A 9,335-nucleotide genomic window follows, 5' to 3' on the forward strand; every position below is an offset into this window, starting at 1 on the left:
ACCTCTCCCCTCCGGACTCTGTTTACAGTCAGTGAGCCCTGCAGAGGAGTGATGGATCACCTTGGGTTGCATTCCTAAGTAATTATTCTGAAAAGACCTCATCATGGTGGCCTTCTGGGGACTCTTTGAAGCCTCACATCATCTACAGTGGAGGTTCTCAGCGTGACTGCACATTAGAGCCACCTGGGCATTTTCAAAATATGCCTGTGCCCAGGCCCACTCCCACACACTGAAATCTAGGGCAGGGCTCTTGCCATCTGCATTCTTTAAAACTCCCCAAGCTCCCTAACCAGTTTGGCTCAGTGGAAGAGCCTCGGCCTGCGGACTGAAGGGTCCCAGGTTCAATTATGGTCAAGGGCATGTACCTTGGTTGTGGGCACATCCCCAGGTAGGGAGGTGTGCAGGAGGCAGCTGATCGATATTTCTTTCCCATCGATGTTTCTAACTCACTATCCTTTTCCCTTCCTCTTTGTAAAAAATCAATAAAATATATATTTAAAAAAAAAACCCAAGCAATCCTAGTGAGCAACCACAATAGAAATTGCAAAAGTGATATACAACCGATACACAGAATATGCCCTTATTATAGGCTTGGGTTTCTAGCAGAAGCATTACATACTATACACACACACACTTCTAATCACAGAGAGAAAGGGCTGGGAGAAATAGCAAACTTTTAATATAGCTAGGGAAAGAGGACAATTTCAAGCCTGGGAGTATGATAAGGCTTTGAAGGAAATACTTAATATCATATCCTTTATGTGGTTTTTTTTAAAACCATTTTTACAATGCATATTTATTATTGTAATTTTTTAAATAAGAAGAAAGCTTTCTCACTTTTAATTTGTGTTTCTATATTTGGAAGCTCATTTTCTCTTGTTTTGTTTATAAGCCATTTGTATTCCTTCTGAACAGGCTATTCATGTGCTTGGCCCATTTCTACTCAATTTATTTTTCTTGTTGAATGTACTACTTAAAGTTTAAGAAAACATATTTTGCTATGTTATATACACTATGTAAATTATTTTTCCATATGTCATTTGTATTTTGATTTTGTTTATACTGTTTTCATCGATATTTCATGTAATTGTATGTGTCAATCTTTTTCTGTATAGTTTAGTATCATGCTTGAGAAGGTCTTTTCTATTTTAAGACTATTAAATAATTTACTCATTTAAAATTATTTTTACTTTATAACTAGTGGCCTGGTGCACAGATTCATGCACACTGAAATGAAATTAATTAGAAGAAATATTCGTGTGGTAATTACATTAATGCAAAAAATCACAGGTCAAAATAGTATGTATAATATAGTATTATAAAATTAAAATGCAAAATATTTTAATATTGCTATTCACCCTTTCTCTATAATAGAAGTGTCAGAGATGAAAGAAAATTAGTAAAATATATATGAAAATAATATATGAATTGATTAATAAATAACAATAGTCTTACTCTTTAAGCAAATTTCAAGTATATAATGGTATCTTCTCACCACTCTACCTCAACATATTTTTGAAAATTCTAGTCAGCACAATTAGGCAAGAAAAGGAAATTAAAGACAGAGTAGAAAGTGAAAATTAAAATTATATCTATTTTTATATGACAGGATGGTCTATATAGAAAATCCCAATGAATCTACAAGAAAACTAGAACTAATAGATGAATTCAGCACAATTACAGGATTTAATATCAATAAATAAATTATTAATTCTATTTCGGGGAGATATTGGTCAAAGGGTACAAACTTTCTGCTACAAAATGAGTAAATTCTAGAGTCCTAAATTCTGAAGCCTGTGTCTACAGTTAATAATAATGCATTATATACCTGAAATTTGTTAAAAGAATAAGATCTTCAGTAAGCTCTCTCAAATGTTCTCAGCACACAAATACACATACAAATAGTAACTATGTGAGCTGATGAATATGTTAATTAGCTTGATTATGATAATCACTTTATAATGCATGTGTATATCAAGCTGCAGAATGTACAGTTTAAATATACACAATGCTTATTTTTCAATCAGACCTCAACAAAACTGGGTAGTAAATAATAGAAAAAAAATAATTGTCTTTTTATATACTAAATTTATACATGAAAAATGAAATTTAACAATGCAATACCATTTTCAATTGTTTCAAATAAAATACTTAACTATAAACTTAGAAAAATATGTGCAGGGCCTTTATGCTGAACATCACAAAATGCTGATGAAAGAAAACCTGAATAATAGCAGGAATTTCTCATACTTGAGGATTAGAAGACATTACATAGCAAAGATGTCATCTCTTCAAATTAAACTAATGTTTAACAGGATTTCTATCAAAATCCCAGCAGGGTTTTTGTAGGCAAAGACAAGCATTTTAGAAAATTTATATGGACACTGAAAGGCCTGAGGGTGGCCAAAGCAATTCTGAGGAAGAACACCAACATGGGAGGAATCGCTCTGCCTGCCGTGTGGTTTATTATGTGGCTTCTATATAGCATATAGAGTAATCTAGATGGTGTGGTACTGTCAGAAGGAGAGGCACATGGGTTAATGGAATAGTATGGAAAACCCAGAGGTGGAGCCATATAAATATTCTCAATTTATTTTTGACAGAGCTTCAAAACCAATTCAATGAAGAAGAGCTAGCCTTTTTATCAAACATTGCTAGAGCAACTGGGCATACAAAGGCAAGAAAATGAACTTCAACCTAAACCTGACACCTCATATAAAAAGGATCTCAAAACAGGTTACAGATTTAAATGTAAAACCATAGAGTTCTTAAAAAAAAAAAAATCCATACAAGGGAAAATGGATTAATTGAACTTTATCAAAATTTAAAACTCTTGCTCTGTGAAAGATCCTATTAGAGGATGAAGCAAAAATTTACAGAGTGGGAGAAAATATTTGTAAACTATACATCTGAAAAAGGATGTGCATCTAGAACATATAAAAAACTAGCAAAACTCAACCTTAAAAAACAGACTATCCAATTAGAAAATGGGCCAAATACATTAACAAACTTTTCACTAAAGAAGATACATAGAGGGTAAATAAATATATGAAAAATGACCAAATACCAGAAGCCATTAGGGAAATGCAAATTAAAAATCACAAGATATCATCTCCCAGCTACCAGAATGGCTAAGTAAAAATATAGTGATGACATCAAACTGTTACAAGGATGCAGAGAAACTCTATCACTCATGCATTGCAAAAAGTAATGAACACTCTAGAAAAACAGTTTGGCACTTCCTTTTAAAACTCTTGGGCATTTATCCCAGAGAAATGACAATTTATGTTTTCCTGAAGAAATTTGCATACAGATACATGCTCAAGCAGCTTTATTTGTGATAGCCTTTCTTCTCCAGTGGGTAAATGGGTGAATAATTAAACAAACTGTGGTACCTACTGCTCAGCAATAAAAAAGAACCAACTATTGATACATACTTGGATGGATCTAAAAAAATTAGGCCGTGATAAAAGTAGATCTCATGCACGTAAATACTGTATGACTCCATTTGTAAACATTCATGAAATAAAATTATATAGATGGACAACAGATTAATGAACTCAAAAGATTAAGGAAGGGTTGGATATAAAGGGATAGTAAAGAGAGCCTTGTGGTATTCATATCGTTTAGTACCTTGATTGTGCGGATAGTTTAATAAAGTTAACATGATAAAAATTGCATTCAAATATACACATAGACACAAATGAGTACACGAATCAGTTTTTCTTTAATAGTCAGAAAGTTTGCATTACTCTTTGTTCAAAATACCCATATGACTAGACCAACCACAAATTTAATGAGACAAGTGTAATGAATGTCAGTTCATAATGGAAGTTTCAGTAACTCTTATTCGCAAAATATAAATAAAGTAGGAGAACGTAACACATTTTTTCTCTCAAGAATTCTGTTACCCTTCCCCTTGACTACCCTACCAAAGTGATGGCATATGTAAACAGGGGAACCTGACATTTCTGGACCTCCCTGGGTAAAGTCACCCAACTTTAATTTCTCCTTAAATAGAATTTTAAAAAATAGTAATAATAGTTAATATGTTTTGAGCACTAATCTACTCAACTACCTGCTACACAGTAGAAGATAAGAGGACTTATAAGAAATTGGAAAATGGTCTTAGTTCATATTGTTTAAGATATAGGGGATTTACAGTATGGAGGGACCTGGAGAGTAGTATGCTAAGCAAAATAAGCCAGTCAGAGAAAGACAAGTATCATATGATCTCACTCATCTGTGGACTCTAATGAACAAAATAAAATGATCAACAAAATAGATCCAGAGGCACAGAAGCAGGGAACAGACTGATAAATCTCAGAGGGAAGGGGTGGGGGAGGGGAGTGGTGGTACAGGTAGAGATTAACTAAAGAATTTATATTTTATATATATTTATGCATATCCCATGGACACAGACAATAGTGCAGTGAAGGCTTCAGGGGGCAGGTGCAGGGTGGAGGGGATTAACGGGGGGAAAAGGGAGGCATCTATAATACTTTCGACATTAAAGATAATTAAAATTAATTAATTAAATAATTAAGCTACATAAAGATATAGAGAAAATAATGCATAATTATGCTTTCTAAGCACCTGAATATATGTTTGGATGAAAACTAGAGGAAATAATGGCAGTAGAAGCAGTATTCACATATAGATATTTGGTGTGATTTGAATATTAATTGAACACATCTTGGGCACCTAGAGGGTGATTGATTGGAGCTCTAGGCTTGCCAGGGAGCCTGTGGCTTTGGAATTTGTGGCAAAAGTACCATCAGTGTGACACCAACTCTATCACTACTACTACTGGTGACTGCTATTCATTCAGCACAGTGTGATAGACACTAGGCTAAGCACTCACAAATATCATCTCATTTCATCTTCACGAGAACTTTGTGAGATGTCATTATTATCCAGATTTTGAAGTGGAAGAAATTGAGAAGAGAGGTGTCTAGATACTTTCCAAGGTCAGCCAAGTAAGAACATGTCAGAATCCATATTGCAACCCAGGTCATCTGATTTCTAAATTCAGGCTCTAACCACTATTCCACGTGTCTTCCCTAAAGCTTGTCTTAAATCCTCCTGTTTGCTGCTCTTTTACAGGCTTTCTCACTAGCTTTCCACCAGACCTCAGGGCTCTGGACATTTGACTTCATATTTTTTCTGCTCTGCCTTTCTTATATTTTCCAATATAAGAAATTGGAAAATGGTCTTAGTTCATATTGTTTAAGATATAGGGGATTTATAGTATGGAGGGACCTGGAGAGTAGCATGCTTTCCCAGAAAAATTCCACGTGGAGGACGGAGCAGCATTGGAAGGACAGGTAAGGGACATCTTCCTGCAGTACTTTGTGTGTGAATAGTTAGGATAAGTGATGGGAGATGATGAGAGAAAAGTGTGTGTGTGTGTGTGTGTGTGTGTGTGTGTGTGTGTGTGTGTGTGTGTTTTTTCCTCCCCTCCACCGATTTAGTTATAAGAGTAAAGCTAGTTAGTAAAGTAATCGAGCCTCTTTATCAGGTATTTAAAACAAAAAAATTTCCTTCCTTTAGTGGTCTAAGGCCTGAGAATATTCAAGGACAAAGGACTCTGGACAGATTCCTCTACTCCTCCGCACCCCCTGGGGCTTGATCGAGGCTGGCCTCAGAGTAAGCAAGATTACCACTTCCTCCCAGTTATCTACTGTTGGGAAATGAACTACCTCCAAACGATAGCACACATTGTTATCTCCCAGTCTGCGGCTGCCCGGGCTGAGGCGAGCGGGCCTCACTCCGGGGCTCTCACACAGCTGAGGTCAGCGCTGCGTCCTGAGTCACTGGAAGGCTTCCTCCCTGGGGCCTACATCTGAATGGCTGGAAAGCCTGGGCAGCCTGGGCTTCTCTGCATGGAGCCGCCCCACCCAGCTAGCATGGGCTCCTCACAGCGTGGTGGTCTCAGGGTAATTAGTGGTCGGGCACTGGGGTTGGCTTGTACCAATATGTCAGCGCTGATTCTGCGTGTTTCTTTCCAACCCTGCACTCAGTGCTGCCGCTTTGGGAGCTGAAAATCAGCCATAGTGAAAGGGAGTATTTTCACCATGAAGACGAACAAACCCTGCAAATCAGGGTTTTTCTCTTCTCTCCCCATTCCCACCCCTGGAGAGCCAGGTTGCCAGCACATGAATTTATATGGTGGTTGGCTCCCAGCCCAGAATGAGTGAGCCAAGAGGAAGCAGCAAAGCTTCTTAGAACCTAGCCATGGGCGTCCCCAAATGTCACTGTCTTCTTATGCCGTTGGTCAAACAAGTCCCTAGAGCTAGCCCTATTTCAAGAGGAGGAGAGCTATCATCCATGTCCCATGGAAGAGTGGCAAAGAAATGGTGTAACATAGAACCTGGTACAGAGTAGGCCCTCTATAAATACTTGGTGAATGAATAATTGAATGAATAAAGTCACTTAAACACTAATCCATATGTCCTTAAATGACTATTAAGTATAAAGCTTTCTGGGAAGTTTTATTTCAGCATCAGAGAGGTCAATGAATCTTAAGTCCTCAAAAACCCTAAATCTAAAATTTCCTTGATATAGATCTACTTCCCCTCTGCCTGCGGGTATTCACAATCTGTGTATTCAAGCTTATCTGGTGCTGTACACATGACAATTGCAGAATGCTTGTTTTATAGATGTTTTTATACTATTTATATTTACTTTACTTCCCTAAGTAAATGACAAATTCCTTAAGAGAGTTCTGTGTTTTGTTGCCACTCCTTCTTCCTACCGTGCTGAAAACAGGTAATTATACATGTACTTACACACGACTGCTTACAAGATATATGATGGTGAGAGATTATAAGCCTTAAAAGGGAAGGAAAGGAAGTAAAAATTCTTAATTGCTATGTTCCAGAGCCTTCCCTCAATCTTCTAATTTAACCCTTGTGTTTGCCCAGTGAAGTCAGCATTATTATTTACACCTCACAAAACAGATAAATGTGTCTCAAAAAGGTTCAGCAGTCAGGTCAAGGCTATGTAGAAGCGGAGGAGCTGGGGTTCAAATGCAGACCTGCATGGCTCCAAGGCCTGATCTTTATGCACCCACCCTCACCTACCCCCATTCTCTCTGCCTCCCTCCTTGAAGGATCTACAAGAGTCATAAAAAAGCTGATGTTTCTAACTTCCAAGAGGGGAACAGGCATTTCAAGTTCTTCTCTTGTTTAAAAAAAAAAAAAAAAAAAAATGCCCTTTCCAAGTTTGGGAAGATAAGAATTTTAAAATATGCCGGGAAGGAAGTGAGCCTGATACCAGGGAGGTCAGCTACAAGGTTATTGCAATAACTAAGGCAAAGAGCATTAGTAGGTTGGGCCAAGGTGGTGGTAGTGGAGTGGAGCTATGTGAAATTTTTTGAGGGTTATTAATAAGACATAATCTCCAGACTAATGAATGATTGGTTTGTGCAAGTGCTGAACACTCACTGTAGAATCATCTGGCTGCACCAGGATGGGAAGGTTGAAGACAGGAAGCCTGTGTGGGAATCCTGGAAGATGATAAGGGCTTGTTAAACTAAGGAAACAGCCAGAGAGCTAAAAGAATGCATGGATTTGAGAGATAATAGGGAGGCAGAATCTGTTGGATGTGCTGTCAAATTGGGTGTGGGAATGTGAGGACGAAGGAGAGGTCAAGGGTGAAGTCCAGAAATGTGCTTCCAGAAATGGACAACCAGATGCTTTTCGCTGAGCTAGGGACACAAAAGGGGGGGCAGATTCAGGTAAGGATAAACTTTGGATGCACCAAGAGAGAGGTGAACGAGTCGGCAGGCGCTGGCAGTCAGTATGCAATTGCATTTATAACAAAACATCATATCTTATTTAACGAGATTCTTACTCCCTTCAGAGGTTAAAAATGAACATACCACCTGGCCAGTGTGGCTCAATGGGTGAGCATCAACCTATAAGCAGGAGGTCATGGTTTGATTTATGGTCAGGCCACATGCCCAGGTTGCAGGATTGGTGGGGAAGCAACTGATTGATGATTCTCTCTCATAATTGATGTTTCTTTTTTTAAAAATATATTTAATTGATTTTTTTATAGAGAGGAAAAGAGAGAGATAGAGAGTTAGAAACATTAATGAGAGAGAATCATTGATCAGCTGCCTCTTGCACACCCCCTACTGGAGATGTGCCCACAACCAAAGTACATGCCCTTGACTGGAATCAAACCTGGAACCTTTCAGTCTGCATGCCAACGCTCTATCCACTGAGCCAAACCGGTTTCGGCCTTCATAATTGATGTTTCTAACTCCTTCTCCCTCTCCCTTACTCTCTAAAATCAGATTGTGTATATATATATATTTAAAAAGGAACATACCAAATACTATGTGTAGTAGTGTTGTGTGTCAGGCAATAAAAGGCTTTTGCAATTCTCAATGTTTTCACTTCACGGTGGTTCAACTCTCTCCAAAAGCCATTTATCATCCAGTCGGCGCCTCCGCCATAACCAAGATGTCTTTATTGAGCCTCCACAGCTAAGAGATGTCTGATTCAGTCAGGGACAGTGACTCATGTAAGCCATTGAAAGTGTTGCGGGGAGATTTTAGTGGTTCCTCAGGCCACAGGTCCGCCTGCACACACACACACACACACACACACACACACACACACGCTCGTTTTCTTAGAAGCTAAGACAGGCGCACAGACGTGTTTGCACCCTCCTGTCCCCCCTCCCTCCCTCCACTGCAGGACAGCCGTTGTTTACACAGGTGCCTGCATGTCAGGGCAGGAAGCGGGGCTCCTTTGTCTCCTCCACTCTGAGGAAGATGGAAGCATTCGTGTCAGTGAGTGAGCAAATAGAGGCTCTTGGGAGAGCTGCTGCCTTCCCGCGCATCAGCTTTTGTCTTGAGATCCTACAAGGCTTCTACCGAAACACAAAGCCAGTGCTTAGGAAGGCAAAGGGGATAAGAGTCCCAACCCAAAGGAATCCTCCTGTAGGTGCCTCACCAATGTGCCTGTTACACAACTCAGCCCGGGCACCGAAACCAAGCTCGGATTAGAGCTCCCTGCCCACGGGGAGCACCCGCCACTTTGGCGCCAGCTGCGTGGGGTGCTCCTCATCCAGCCGGGGGCCCGCCGGCCCCCCCAGGGGACACCAGATGCCTGGGAACCCACCTGCCTCCTCACCCAATCCAGAGTCCCTGGACCTGACTCCCCACCTTGACCCAGAGACGCCCTAAAAATAAAGCTTTCTTGGGTGAAAACCCACGAAACCAGAGCTTGCTTACCTGAGAGAAGGTCCTGGTGGCCGGCAGCAGGAAAAAGCAAGTCCTCGCAGAAGTGACAGGGACTCGCAGGACGGGTCTGTCGGTT

General features: G+C 39.6%; 1 protein-coding gene across 1 annotated transcript in view; it reads right to left on the reverse strand.

The window, feature by feature from the left end:
• AMOTL1 (angiomotin like 1) overlaps positions 1-9,335 on the reverse strand; it is a 124,841-nt gene extending 115,506 nt beyond the window's left edge. The window contains exon 1 of the mRNA XM_084895371.1: positions 9,251-9,335. The gene's annotated coding sequence lies outside the window, so the exon portion shown is untranslated. The remainder of the gene's footprint in view (positions 1-9,250) is intronic.

The sequence above is a fragment of the Pipistrellus hanaki genome (genome assembly GCF_964339955.1).
Source record: "Pipistrellus hanaki genome assembly, chromosome: 9".
Classification (NCBI taxonomy): domain Eukaryota; kingdom Metazoa; phylum Chordata; class Mammalia; order Chiroptera; family Vespertilionidae; genus Pipistrellus; species Pipistrellus hanaki.